The sequence below is a fragment of the Magallana gigas genome, chromosome 1 (assembly GCF_963853765.1).
Source record: "Magallana gigas chromosome 1, xbMagGiga1.1, whole genome shotgun sequence".
In the NCBI taxonomy this organism is placed as follows: Eukaryota; Metazoa; Mollusca; class Bivalvia; order Ostreida; family Ostreidae; genus Magallana; species Magallana gigas.
In genome coordinates, this window is record NC_088853.1 from 31959407 (window position 1) to 31974737 (window position 15331).

General features: G+C 31.5%; 1 long non-coding RNA gene across 1 annotated transcript; it reads right to left on the reverse strand.

Annotated features, from left to right (window-relative positions):
- Positions 1-2890: 2890 nt before the first annotated feature.
- On the reverse strand, positions 2891-10285 carry LOC117688518 (uncharacterized). Its single transcript, XR_010711917.1, has 3 exons — positions 10074-10285; positions 9813-9867; positions 2891-3106 (listed from the first exon to the last, which is right to left on the reverse strand). It is a non-coding gene; the product is annotated as an uncharacterized lncRNA (long non-coding RNA).
- Between the last annotated feature and the right edge of the window lie 5046 nt (positions 10286-15331).

Consider the following 15331-nt stretch of genomic DNA (forward strand, 5'->3'; position numbering starts at 1 on the left):
ACATGTTCTTTACACCCACATCCACCTTTTTGCGGTAAATTTCTCCTGCCTGACAGTATAATGATAGTACCTCCTTTTTCCTAACCCCATTTTAAACGCTTCTACATCCGCGCCTGGCCTGTAATACCTATTTCTTTAACTAAATAAACTAGTCCATATTCATTGTAATTGTACATTTGAGAATGTCCCGCATAGAAATGTTTTATATATATGATATTATAATATATTTTAATATTATTCTCTAATTCAAAAGTTAGATGGAAATCTGATACAAAAAAGTGGATCAAAATTTTACGGTAAAAAAGAAATGCACAAGTTTTACAACGGATCTTATGTCTATGAAGAATTAAGAATATAGATACATTTAAATACATTTAAATAATATCAAGACCAAAATTATAGCTGGAGGAGCGCATTGTTATGGGAATAATCTGCACATAAGTAACATTATATTTAATTTTCTTTTGATATTATTGCAGGGGTCATATGTATCTATTCAAAAACACGTAAGTATATACGTCACTCTGTCCGAAATATGTAAATGCATACGCTCTAAAAACCTTCTAAGAACGTTATTAAACCTAAGTAAAACCTGTTACAAAACAGTCTTTCTCCGCCCTTTCTCCTGGTTGTACGTGTTTTGGATCTTTTTAAAAATATAGTTCAAATTATGATATCTTTTAAAGAATTATTTTAGCATATATCTGTTATTAAACGCCACGATAGACAATGGAAGCTTGGATTGTCAAATTGATTACAAAGTTGGCAGAGCGATGATCCGAGGACGATGGCGCGATAAAGAACCACGCATGATAGAGCACCTATACACTACCAGGATACGTACAGACTATTTAAAGGAGAAGAGCTCGTTCAAAATGACTGAAACGGTGACAGGTAAATAATACGCGGTTGAACACGCGACTGTGTATTCAACACCCGCGCGTAATGTTTGACGGTAGAAAACGCGTACATTACCACCAGCAGAAATACCAACTTTTACAGAATAACACAACCGATATATTGCTATCGCATTGTTGCATCATCGCACTATCATTTCAAACATCAGTAGTGCGATGATTCGATAGAGTTAACTACAAGACCCTATCTCGATATCGAAGTTGTCAACTAATGTTTACCATCGTCATGAAATGCAATTAGCATCGAACGCTATTAACATGTTATTTGGCGGAGTAGGTGCACTTTTTGATGTCAGAGAAAAATTGAAGGTTTGTTGTCAAAGGAAGAAATTCAGCCTTCAAAAAAGGAACTTCATCAATGTGAGAAACCCTCGATGGAGAAATAACATCTGCGTTAATATATGGCACAATAATATAATGGCAAATAGCCAAACTCATTTTGATAGTTAATCCTGAACATTGCTTGGTTGATTTTTCAGTCTTTAGTAAAGAAGGTATATTTCTATATTTGACTTAATGGCGTTAAGATTGCATGCAACTCCTCTTTTGATATTTTAAAAGACTTATTATAATAATATTTATTGTATATTGTGTTGTGAAGATAATATTTCTGTACTCATATCTCTAAGAGAATGCAGTTACTTCAATATATGATAAATGCAATTTTCAAATTAAATGTATTTTAATAGACATATATGCAGACATGTATGTAGTCAATTAACCGAAAAAGAAATATATGATTTAAAATCAAACAAACATTTTCAAGTACCATGTTCACTATCTTCTGTTATTGTTGACATATTACAGGTACGAATTAAATAAATCAATAATAAATAAAAAACCCTTCAAAAAAATTTTCTTAAATTTTCACATTAGTATGACGTTAAACGAATTTACATTGCTTAATATCGAATGCATGCAATATATTACGAACGAACAAGTACAAGTGCATGTATAATTAAGTGACGTCACCACTGTAAGAGGAAAAACCTTGAAGCCTTTCGACAAAGTCACATTAAAATGAATAGACAGTATGTCCATCCAGTTCTGCAAAATTATGGCGATTTACGTAACGTTTCAGCTAAGACGTTGGCAATTGCAATGATTACACGGCGACTCCAAAGACGTCAACTTCACAAAGAGAGAGATACTCGGTTGTTTTGGAGATTTTTACGAATCTCCCCTCTGGTGTTGTCGGACAGTCGATGATGACCATCTGTGACGCAGTACCGGGGCCAGCAAAGAAACCACAGACAATGTTGACAGTTGATTCTGTCAGCCCTACAGTGACAGTAACATCCCGCAGTCGGTCTGACGAATCTAACAAATAAAACAAACGAATTGTATAAAATGATGTAAGTGAAAAATAACTCAAATTGTAATGTGTACTGTACGATAGTCCAATACTCTCAACCCGTTGTTTACAACAGTGGTCAACGGTAGGCTCTATTGACCCTTTTAAATGTCTATTAGTTTCAAACTATGAGGTGCTGGTCTCTTGTTTACACATTTTGAATGGTATTTAACATAGGTATTCAATAGGTTTTTTATTTACAAAAAGTGCTGTGTTATTTGATTGCACAGTACTACAAATCACATTATACATGGAACAATCATCGTAATTTTCTGAAATTAATTCATATCATGATAGTTAAACTTTTATTGAACTTGGAAAAATGTATCCGATCAAACATTACTTGTTTGTGCATCCTCTATTTGCAAAGACAATTTAAAAACAGATTGAGAGTTTTTGGGGGTTTTGTTTTGTTTTTTGTTTTGTTTTTTTGTTGTTTTTTGTTGTTTGTTTTTTCGGGGGGGGGGGGGGGGAGGGGGTTGTTTGCTTTTTCTTTTTTTTTTTATTTTTTATTTGGGGGGGGGGGGGGTACATGTTATCTAATAAGATAAAATTAGGGACTATAACAGTGCACTTTATATTAATATTTAATTTACTTTAGCTTTACCTTCTCCCCAGCTATCCGGTCCTCTGTTGACTATTCTGACAGATGTAATGAAATTTACAGTTTGCAGATCTACCATCCACCAGGGGTTTATGTCGTTTGTATCTGTGTGTGTACACTGGTCGTCTATAAGGTCTGTGCCATAGTTACCATCTACAGCATACTCAGCTGTATAAATTGCAAAGGTTGACGACTGTTTGGTAGGTTTACGTAATGCAAGGTCCGACAAAACTGTAATTGGTAGTACAAAAACAAAATGCAGATTTTAAGTGATCATAATACATGTATGAAATAAAAATACAATATTGCTGTCGAATATAATAAAAAAAAATGTGTTTTTTTTTCAATGCGTAAGCAATCTGTCAAGTTATGACTTTGTAAATATTTGCTAATAGTTACTTAAAACAAAGTGGCAACAATTTTCTAAGTCACGTGTTTTAAAATTTAATGGCGTTATAGAGTGAAATTTCTACGAAGTAAATTGCGAATTGTTTGAAAATTCAGCCCATATTATGTTAAAATATGTGCAGCAGAACTACATATGTTTAAGACAACGGTCTTTTTTTATTATATTTTTGGGAAAACAATAATTACGATAGATGTATAGAAGCTCAAGACAAAATAAAAAGTAGGGTCAAAAATATTTGTCAGAGGCGAACTATTTTTTTGAGGTTTTTCAAGTAATCAAATTTATGATGATGCCTTTTCCTGCAAGGAATTGTAATTAAAATGTTAAGAATGTATATTTCCAACTTTTAATGAACGGGTATTTAGAAAAAGGTGAGACTAAAGACAACCGATGATTTACAGGGACAATTTTAGTTGACTACTGTGCTTAAATTTGCCATAAGCAGCAGTAATTGTGGTATGTTATCAATGTTTATGCAGACAAAAAGAAGTTGTCTGATTTGGTTTAAATCAGAGTTTTTTCTCCAAAAAGATATTAACTGTTGATACAGATAAAAACATCACAAAATAACTCTTGGTTTTAGGTTTTAAAAAAATGTGATAGTGTAATATATAAGGTTGTTTGAGATTTTGGATGGGGGGGGGGACTTTTGACAAGGATGAAAAGTGGAACATTGCTTTGCTTAAGGACTTGATAGAGTTGTCGCGATTGAATTATAACTGATAATAAATATATTGTTTAAGATTAGGTCAGTGAAGTGTTTACAAAACTTAAGCGTAACTTTAAATTCAGAACGACTCAACCATAGAAACACGCAAAAGAAGCTTTGAATGAACACCAACAGTGAGTTACCTTATCATTACACTGGTTCAACATTATGTCTCGCTATTGATGATTAAATACCATAACAACTTAAACCCAACTTCCCTTAAATATCCTACCGCCCAAGCGCCCTTTAATGGTTCGAGTGTGTATGTTTAAATACACATTGAGAGAAAAATTATTTTAATTGGGGAGTCAATCTCTATGGAAATAAACTTAGCTACAGTTGCCTCCTCCAGTTACAATGATTGTTTTCACCACAGAATATTTCTTTCTTAATACGTAGTGTTCAGTTATCCACACACCTGTCGTAAACAAAATCGATTCTTCATAAATAAAGGAGTACAAGTTTTAAAAAAAATACACATTTAAGTTGGAAATGTAACATATGGTTAAACTAGATCGCCAGAAATTCGGAGAAAAAAATAATCCTTAAATTTGGATTCATTATTGAACATTTCGAAACATCGAAAACAATTTCGAAACATTTACACGGTGGATGAAAATCCAATGAAACCTAACAAACATTTATATAGTCAATCTTAAATAATAAATTTATATTTGGACTTGGTAGTGATTGCTTCGTTAATTTTACTTGTGAAAATATTCTTTCTTCTTTCTTCGTTTTTTATAGAGGTAATCGTTACTATTTTCTTAAATCAATACATTTAAACATGCTAATGGTACATGTACATGTATCTCACGGTGCATCAATACAAACATACAGTCGTTTCAAGCATATCTTTTACAACATACACCATAGCATAGCATAGCATTAAAATCTCATAGCATAGCAATGGAATCTCATACCATAGCATACAATCTCCTAGAATCGCATTCGTCATATCATACCATAGCATAGCATACAACTTTCTTTTAACTCGGTTTTAAATGTTTTTATTTGAAAAAATTAATGTTTACATAATATTTTTGTGGTAAGCTTTGGCTTCTTATTATTTTACTTCAAAATGTGTGGAACTCTTCTGTGTATGGAGGCGTTTTTTGTTCAAATATCATAACATACCATAGCATAGCATAGCATAACATACCATATCATTAAGCCCATCATTTCAATTTCTCATAGCGTTGCATAAAAATTTCATAGCATATCATTAAAATCGCATACCATAGCATAGCATAAATGTGTAAAAGATATGCATGAAATGACTGTAAACATGGAGTTATAATTATTAAATCGATCAAATAATAAATAAACTACTTATGTATGTTCATTTGTTAAAATGCATTTTCTACCTGGCTTTTTTCGACGTATCATCAATTGTATTTTTTTTTAGTGATAATCTTGTTTACGTCAGCCGGTTCCAACACCAACCAAGGCAAATTGCGATGTGCAAGTTATCTGATAATAAACTGTTTTTAAAGAAATAAGATACGCGGTGATATAATTGTTCATTCTAGTCAAAATAATTTAAAATTTTGTTATGAGAAGTACATTCAAATTACTGATTTTTTTATTAGTGGGAATTAGCCCATGCCTTATTTGAACAAAATGAAATTAAAGATGATGAACATTTCATCCTGGACAATAACAATTAAAAATTAGAAAGACTATGTTTTTAAAAAATGGAGATACCCAGAGGGAAAACAATAACCTGTTTGAAACCATTATTTACATATATTCTCTATGGTCAAGATCTAGTAAATGAAAAATGCCTAAAGGTTTTTGAAATTTACGATATAAGTTTGTTTAATGATAGTTCTCAACTACAGGTTTGTTTGATAGGGTGTAGCGGGGCTTAAATTTTTAGTAAACACAATAAAAAATCAGGTCCTCATTTGTCAATTTATATACTTTAAGAAAGAGAAGGTAATAAATCTCAAGGTTTTGTTCATTTTATGACTCATAAAATATATATCTCTAATGCCTCAAGTATCTCTTAAAAAGGCATTAAACAAGATTGTGACCTCCCCTTTAAAATGATGTCAAAATGAATGTCGGGATTAATTTTTCACGTTTTAATATAGAATTTCAAGAGTAGTTCTCGTATTATTCTATTTCGAAAATGTTAATTATGAAGTGAAAATATATTGTAAAACTCTCATATATTTCAACATTTTACCATACATTGGACGATTCATAAAAGAAGAAAAGAGATCATATTATAAGATCTAAGATGCTTCAACTGACTTATCTAAATAACAGCAGCAAAACATTATAAAGATAACCAAATTCTAAAATGACAACAAAAAATTATGAAAAGTGAACGAAGGACACTGTTACCCTTAAATAGGAATATATGAGGATGCTTACAAAACAAAAAAAACCAATGATTGCATTGTATTTCTTGAAAACCATATTGAAAACATTTTTCTCAATTTTTTTTTAAATTTAAGCATTTCTTGTAAAATTTTAATTCAAAATATTCTGATTAGGATCACATTTTTTTCAATCAAGATCGGCTCAAAATTGATAAACTGCAATTTTTGTAAAATTATTGTTTTGCATTTTAGTTTATTTGAAACTTGTCTTAAAATATAATAAAATTGTTGATTAGTGCTTTATGTGACAATTATTCTTTAGATTTTATCCATAGATTAAATAATATAAAAAAAATATATAAATTATCAGAAACATTTTTTTTTACATGAAAGATTGAAGAGTTTAACAAAACATCTTTGACATGTTTGTATTCAACATTATATTATACATCAAATCGGACTGAAATTTCAGGTCTTTAATACCCCTTTGCAGTCAAAATATGTTGGGTTTTTTTCTATCACAGGATGTATGACCATCTTTAAGTCCTCCTTAAAGATAGCTTAAAGGTGTTTAAAGGTAGCTTAAAGACGATCTTTAAGCCACCTTTAAGCTACCTTTAAGCTATATGTATTGCTTAAAGGTGGGTTAAAGAAAGCGTAAAGATGGCTTAAAGGCAGCTTAAAGACTATCTTTAAGTCACCTTTAAGCCACCTTTAAGGACAACTTATAGGTCCTTAATGTCCAAACTTCTTTAAGCCACCTTTAAGCCACCTTTAAGCTACCTTTAAGCCACCTTTAAGCCACCTTTAAGCCATTAAACAAAAATTAATTCAATGTTGTGCTTAATTTCCAACAAAATGTATTAACTTTATGAAAGAAACGGTATTAAAACGGTTTTTGTTCTAGAAAGAAAAATGAAAAAAAAACACAAAAAAAAAACTGGCCACGGCGAGAATTGAACCCGGGACCCTTAGTTTACTAGCATCACAACACATCCTCTGCGCCACGGCAACTTACATATGTAAGAGCGTTTTTATATCCTATATATCAGTGGATATTGAATCACTGTATTGAATGTGTTTACTTGAAAAAATTTTGACAAACCATTCAGTTTGTAACAATCAATTATATCTAATTTATAAATTACATGCATGCATGTATTTAGAATGAAATACGGAACTTGGTCTTCAGTGAACAAAAATATATTATACCTAAATGGAAACCGTTAGGTTCACTATAGTAGGCTTTCTGACATGTAGTTAATAAATTTAAACCGAGTAGATATACCTTCATCTTATTTATAGCTATAAAAATGTAAGAAAGAAAATGAAATCATTTCTTTTATTAAATGCATTGATACTATTAGGGTATTTGTTCAATTTCCCGCAATTTCCAGGTTTTCATGATCGCGGCGCCGTTCCAATATGTTTAAATATTTACATGTAATTGTATGTACATGATTTATAAACTATCAATTCTATAACAAACAAAATTACCAATTACCGGTGACGTATTTACTGCATGTGGCAATTGCAAATGACTTGTACATACAATTGTATGTTGTGCCAGGCCGGGTATATTTGACATATTTACCTTTATACATATATTTAAATAATCAACCCCTATTTATGATCACCGGTACATTAATTAATTAGCCTCAAGATTTTACTCTTACATACATGTATCGTTAATTTGTAGACGTAACATCTTTGAAACCCAGAGCTAGGAAATAATACTTTGAAAATGAATTACAAATGTAAATTAACTTTTATTCACTAGACTTATCGTATACTCGTACATACTAAAATTCAACGCCTTTAGAAACCCTGACGTGCACCTGGGCACACGACACACCTTTGTTTATATCTTGTATATTCTGTGTTAGTTCCAGGGGTTTTCTTAAGTTGGACAAACAATAGACTTTAATTAGATATACACAAACATGCACCTGGGCACACGACACAACTGTTGTGTATATCTTGTATGGTATTCTGTGTTAGTTCCAGGGGTTTTCTTAAGTTGTACAAACAATAGACTCTAATTAGATATACACAAACGAACAAAACTATGTCTAGACAAACAAAGCAGTAATATCCTGCCCGATATAACGAAGGCAGTTGAGAGTCTTTTCATCTTTAACATGTATCTAGCAGATCTAGAGTTAGAAATAATGAAAATTGAAAAAAAATGCAAATCTTAAACCGATTAACAAATTAAATCATGCATTTTTGGTTCATTATCTTTATTTTGTTTAATAACCGGATGAACTGAGAGAGAGAGAGAGAGAGAGAGAGAGAGAGAGAGAGAGAGAGAGAGAGAGAGAGAGAGAGAGAGAGAGAGACCGAGAGAGAGAGATAGATTTTTCACCGATTAATTTATAATAGGAAACAAACATACTTTAATTAGTTTTATGCACATATTAAGATACAGAGACTGCGCTCATCCCTACAATAATTTTGAAACCCCCAAAAAATTATAAAGAATTTTATAACGGCAATCTGTGTCCATCGGAGCGGTGCTGATGATAGCGATCTGTGTTTAATGGAGCGACGATTAAAACCGCCTGGAACACCCCCCCCCCCCTTCCTTGGAAATTATATTATCACTCGGATGACCCCCTTCCATCTCTATAAAAGAGCTTTTGCATTTAATATATGTGTTTATTGTTCAGCTTGATCAATATTGACTTAAAGGCCACTTAAAGACAGTGTAAAGGCAGTGTAAAGAGAGCGTAAATGTCACTTAAAGATGCTTAAAGGTGGCTTAAAGGTGGCTTAAAGAAATTTGGACATTAAGGACCTATAAGCAATTGCTTAAAGGTGACGTAAAGGCGGCTTAAAGGTCGTATAGCCTTTAAGCTCCTTTAACTCACCTTTAAGCCACCTTTAAGGACTTGCTTAAAGGTGGTTTTTCGTCCTGTGTATTTCACTGTAAAAATAAAAAAAATATATATTCATTTAGGGATTGAATGCTTATTTTCGGAAGTTGTCAATTCTATGACAAACCAACAGGTGAAGACAAATTGTGTACCGCGCGTTATTCGAATATGAACAAATTGCAGCATTCTAATTATTGAGAAGAAGATTCCTAAACAGATTCCCATTATAAATGTACATGTTTATTTTAAACTTTGGTCATCTTTTGGGGCCCTAGTAATTGTCCGGCGGTCACTGTTTTCACAATTTAGAATCTCCACTATCTTGAAGTACTTGTAAATTATTTCCATTATTACATCATTGAAGTCCCTGAGAATATATTTTTTAACATTTTTCCTATATATTTCTTTGTTAATTTTATTTTTCAGTTAATCAACTTTAAACCCTTCTTTGGGCCCCAGTATTGGTCTAGCGATTACAATTTTAACAGTTCCAAATATTCACGATGTATACAAGCTTTGGTGTAAATATTGGCATTCCTAGTGTAGTGGTTTTTGAAAAGAATTTTCACAGGTTTGCAATAATCGCCCATTTAAAGCATTAACTTACTTTTCTTGCATATTCTTTGAGATGTTATGAAGATTCCACCCGAACAATCTTTCTTCTGTAAATATATATGTTTATTATTATGTATTATTAAATTAAAAAAAATACGAACAGAGAATATTACTCAATTTTTTTTTTTTACAAAATCTCTCTCTCTCTCTCTCTCTCTCTCTCTCTCTATATATATATATATATATATACACCCCTTCTAAGTATCATGCCATTGATTAAGGTGTAAAAGTCTTAATGTAAAAATGTACTTACAGCTGTCATTTCGTAAAGTCCACATTGTGTAGCGGTGTTTGAAGGTACTGTGTGTCCAGAGCGCAACCGACAAGTGTGGGAACCATTAAGAAAACAAAAGTCAAAAGCAATACAAAGTGCATTCATTCCACAATGCATCGCACACTCTCCAAGAGAATTGACGAGAAGGGGTTGGATATCTAACACGTCTGCATCCTGCGTCTCAGAAACATGTCCTTCTTTGGTAAAATGCCAAGTAGATGAAAACACAGGTCGGTTAGAATTTATCAATATCATCAAATGCAGATATAGAACTGTTTCTAAGAAAATCATAGTTTTTTTTCTCTGCAGTTTCCCAATATTTGAACCATAAATAAAACAAAATATTTGGCATAGACATATAAAATACAATATTTCGATTAACAGTTTTTCAAGATCAACCAATCCGTACAGCAACCAATCCAAAAACAAATTGTCCTATTTATTTTAATATATTCAAACAATTTCAATATTTGTAATCAATAGCACATACACTTTTGTTTCTGTACTTCAAATATGAAAGGAAGAACAAAATTAGTTCTTACAGCTTAGACCATTAAATACATGAAAAAAAGAAGAATTATGTTTCTGTTACAGTGTTCTAGTGAATTGTTTTCCAAAATATTCTTCACCATTGTCGAAATACAACTTGAATTTCATGAACAAATTTAAATTGCACTGCAAAAACATTCTAAGTGAAATTTATTGACGTCAATACAATGGTCATATTTTTATCTTCTCTTTTCAGATCCCCTTCTATATTCATTTTGTTGTTTCAAAAATAACTTAGCTTGTTAAACTTACAATATTTAAACTGTCGTTACTGTTATTTGATAGTTTTATCTGCTTTGACATAAATTCTAGATTATTTAACATAATCACATCTTCTTTATAAGCATTCTTGTCATTTTGTCTTCAGAAGATGCTAATATCCCTATATGTAGTAATGATTTAAAATTCGTACCTACAGGGAACTTTTAATGTCCAGTGATTAATATATTATTATATTTTCAATTTAACGTTTTGCGTTGATTTCCTCTCAAAATACTATGCATGTAAACCAAAATATGATATTATTTGAATTGTGCTGTTTTGGGAAGGTAACAGTTGAAATTGACACCCGAAGAAAACCATTGTCAACCGACACGACGCGGAGCTTTGAATATCTTTCTATGTTGAATGTATTAAAAACACTAAATCCGCAGGTTTGATGTTCATGAAGCGAAACTGGTTTATTGAAGGTTCTTTTAGTAACTAAGTTATTCTTGGCCCTTTGGTTGGGCTATTATGGCCACTTTATTAAACTTTTTCTTTTTTATATTCCCATATACACGTTCGAGATAACAGTAATAGCAATTTTATTGAGTAATTCCTGGTTCCTTGGTCAATGGTACATTCCAAAAAGGTTGATATTTTGGATGGGGTTCATTTAATTTTTGTAATTCTAAATAAGTTTGAAAATATGCTAATTGTCAGGCTAGGATGCCCAATAAGTCCATTATCTAGATTGATGAATTCATGGCCGCTGGATACAACTTCACTCTCAAAAGTGTGCTCAGGTTATTAAACCATCCAACTCTTTCGGGTACAAACTTTTATTTTACCCACTCCAAAATTGCCATTCAAGGCCATAGGGGCAAGAATATAAAAACCCTGATATTCTTTCGGATCTTGTCGCCCTTTTTATTTATTGATGTGTGCATACATCAGATCATAATAATGATAATAACGATTATAAAAAGCTTTTAAAAAATCCTTTTAGACTATCTGACAAGTCCATCATCTTCTGATGATACTGATGTGACCCTAAGCGCCTAGAGGCCTCTTGTTTTATATTAGAAATCACATAATCTTGAAAACAAAATGAAGAACATAAGCACTGAAAATGAATGTCTGCGTTTTCATCTTCAAACATACAGGTAACATTGCTATTTAATTTAAAGCTCAGATAATCGTTTCATTGCAATCACTGGTAGATTTTGACATTGATAAAGAATGATTTTCTTTATATTTTTATACTCTAAGTAGGGCATTGAATATTAAATTGTTTATCAAAAGCATTTATCAAATGAAAATTCTAACAATCCTTTCATTGGGTTCCTCTGCACTAGCTGGAGTTTTCTAAGATTGACTTCCTTTTAATATATCTTTAATATACACAAAATGACAAATTATAAAATTAAAAGTTTCTGCAAAAACCAAAAACAAAACCAAAAACAAAAAAAAAATTACAAAAATAAAACAAAAAAGAACAACAAACAAACAAAAACGCTGTTTATAAAAAAAAAATCAGTCATTTCTATGTTTACAGTCTCAAGAAGAATTTGATTTTTAGTTGAGATTGATTTCCTTTAATTCTATATCATACTAAGAATAATACATTCAAAAGTAAAACCCACTATTTATACAAAACAACAACTTGAAATCCAAACAACCATTTCATTGCATTAACAATCTCCCTAAGTATTTGAAATTTATTAAAATGTGATCTTTGATATCTTTTTTAAAAGAAAATGACAAATTGTTAAATGATTTATGCATAAAACATACATTTTTTTTTAATTGCAATTCACTCTACCAATTTTGATTGATATTTTTTAATTTAAATGGAATTATAGTACTTTTTAATATGTAAAAACTACTTTAAAAAAATGAAAAACTGTCTCCATGTCTACACATGTGGTAAACTTTTACATTGCTATGATATTAATGAAGCCCTTTACGAAAATTGCGAAGATATGGTACATGGGTCAGAGGTTGAGGCACTATATTTGGGCCATTATCGCCACTAAATTAATGTAGAAAACTTTCTTTTTTTTTACTATTAAAAATGTATACGTGTATAGATTAGAAAACAATATTAGCATGGTTACATGTATTATTCCGATTAAGTTTCGGTGAAATTATTGGCCCCCTGGTCAAGGGTTCATTTCTAAGATGTGGCCAATTTGGTCATAAGGTGGGGTTGTTTTATCTTAGTTAATCTCCGTTTGTCCAATTCTTGTTCTATACAGATTTGAGAACAAATTAAATCTAGCTTATGATGTCTTTAAAATCCTTTTCCCCCATTGTTGCATTTTACGGTCTTACAGCGAAACTGTATTAAATCTTTAAATATGGATTTCTTCTTCCACAGGTATTGGATATAAACAAAATGTGCAATTATGATGTTAATAAATCCCTTCACCGAAATTGTAAAATTAAATGCTACAAGACCAGACGTTCGGTCGCTTGGGTGGGCCCTAGGAGAGGAATTTGTAAATTGACGACATTTAACTTTATCCCGAAATAGGTAATAATTAATGAACATTCCTTAATTCAAAGGCCTTATTAAAGGAGAATGTACTCTACATCTCTGAAATACTAGTGATCAAGCTGAATTACAAAATGTTTTTAAAGATTTCAAAACTCATCTCGAAAAACGAGGTTACAAACAATCAGAAAGTGAACCTTTTATGCAAGAAACTCTTTCTGCAAATAGAATGGATCTCCCCAATAAACAAAAGAAGAAAAACAATAAAAAAAAAACAATTCTTTTCTGTAGGGATTTGGTGACCAAAGTTTACCTATGTATAAAAGAGTTAAGGAAATTGGGATAATATACAACATATGACGAAGTACGCATAAAAATATTCACAACGCCTCATTTGGTTGCATACAGTAAACACAAAAATATAGGTGATCTTATCATTAGATCCAAATCCAAATTAAAACCAACTGGAGTTCAGGGATTAACTGATTTATGCTTAAGGTGAGCTCCTGAAGAGGCGGGCCTTATTACAATTTTGAATTGATATGTGCTTTCAGAAGAATTATGTTTCAATTGCTAGTGAATTGTTTTCCAAAATATTCTTCACTATTGTCGAAATACAACTTGACTTTCATGAACAAATTGAAATTGTACTGCAAAAACATTGTAAGTGCAATTTATTGACGTCAATACAATGGTCATATTTTTATCTTCTCTATTCAGATCCCCTACTATAGCCTATTCATTTTGTTTGTTTCAAAATTAACTTAGCTTGTTAAACTTACGATTTTTAAACTGTCGTTACTGTTATTTGATAGTTTTATCTGCTTTGACATAAATTCTACATTATTTAACATAATCACATCTTCTTTATAAGCATTCTTGTCATTTTGTCTTCAGAAGATGCTAAAATCCCTGTATGTAGTAATGATTTAAAATTCGTACCTGCAGGGAACTTTTAAAGTCCAGTGATTAATTCATTTTTTTTCAATTTAACGTTTTGCGTTGGTTTCCTCGCAAAACGATATGTATGTAAAATAAAATATGATTTTATATGAACTGTGCATGTTTTGGGAAGGTAACATTTGAAATTGACACCCCGAGAAAACCATTGTCAACCGAAGCGACGCGGAGCTTTGAATATGTATCTCTGTTGAATGTATTAAAAACACTAAATGCGCAGGTTTGATGTTCATGAAGCGAAATTGGTTTATTGAAGGTTCTTTTAGTAACTAAGTAATTCTTGGCCCTTTGGTTGGGCTATTATGGCCACTTTATTAACACATCAAACTTTTTTTTTTCTATTCCCATATACACATTCGAGTTACCAGTAATAGCAACGTTATTGAATAATCCCTGGTTCCTTGGTCAATGGTACATTCCTAAGAGTTAGATATTTTGGGTAAGGGTTCATTGAACCTAGGATTTTTTTTTTGTAATTCGAAATAAGTTTGAAAATATTCTAGTTGCCAGGCTACGATGTCCAATAAGTTCGTTATCTAGATTGATGAATTCATGGCCGCTGGATACAACTTCACTCTCAAAGTGTGCTCAGGTTATTAAACCATCCAACTCTTTCGGGTACAAACTTTTATTTTACCCACTCCAAAATTGCCATTAAAGGTCCCAGGGGCAAGAATTTAAAAACCCTGATATTCTTTTGGTTTTGTCGCCTTTTTGTTAAGTGATTTTTGCATAGATCAGATTATAATAATGATAACAACGATTATAAAAAGCTAAAAAAAATCCTTTTAGACTATCTGACAAGTCCATCAGCTTGTGATGGTACTGATGTAGCCGTCAGCGCCTATAGGCCTATTTTTTTGATATTAAAATCACATAATCTTGAAAAAAAAAACATAAGCACTGAAAATGTTTTATACTACGTCTTCATCTTCAAACATACAGGGAACATTGCTTTTTAATTTAAAGCTCAGATAATCGTTTCATTGCAATCACTGGAAGATTTTGACATTGATAAAGAATGATG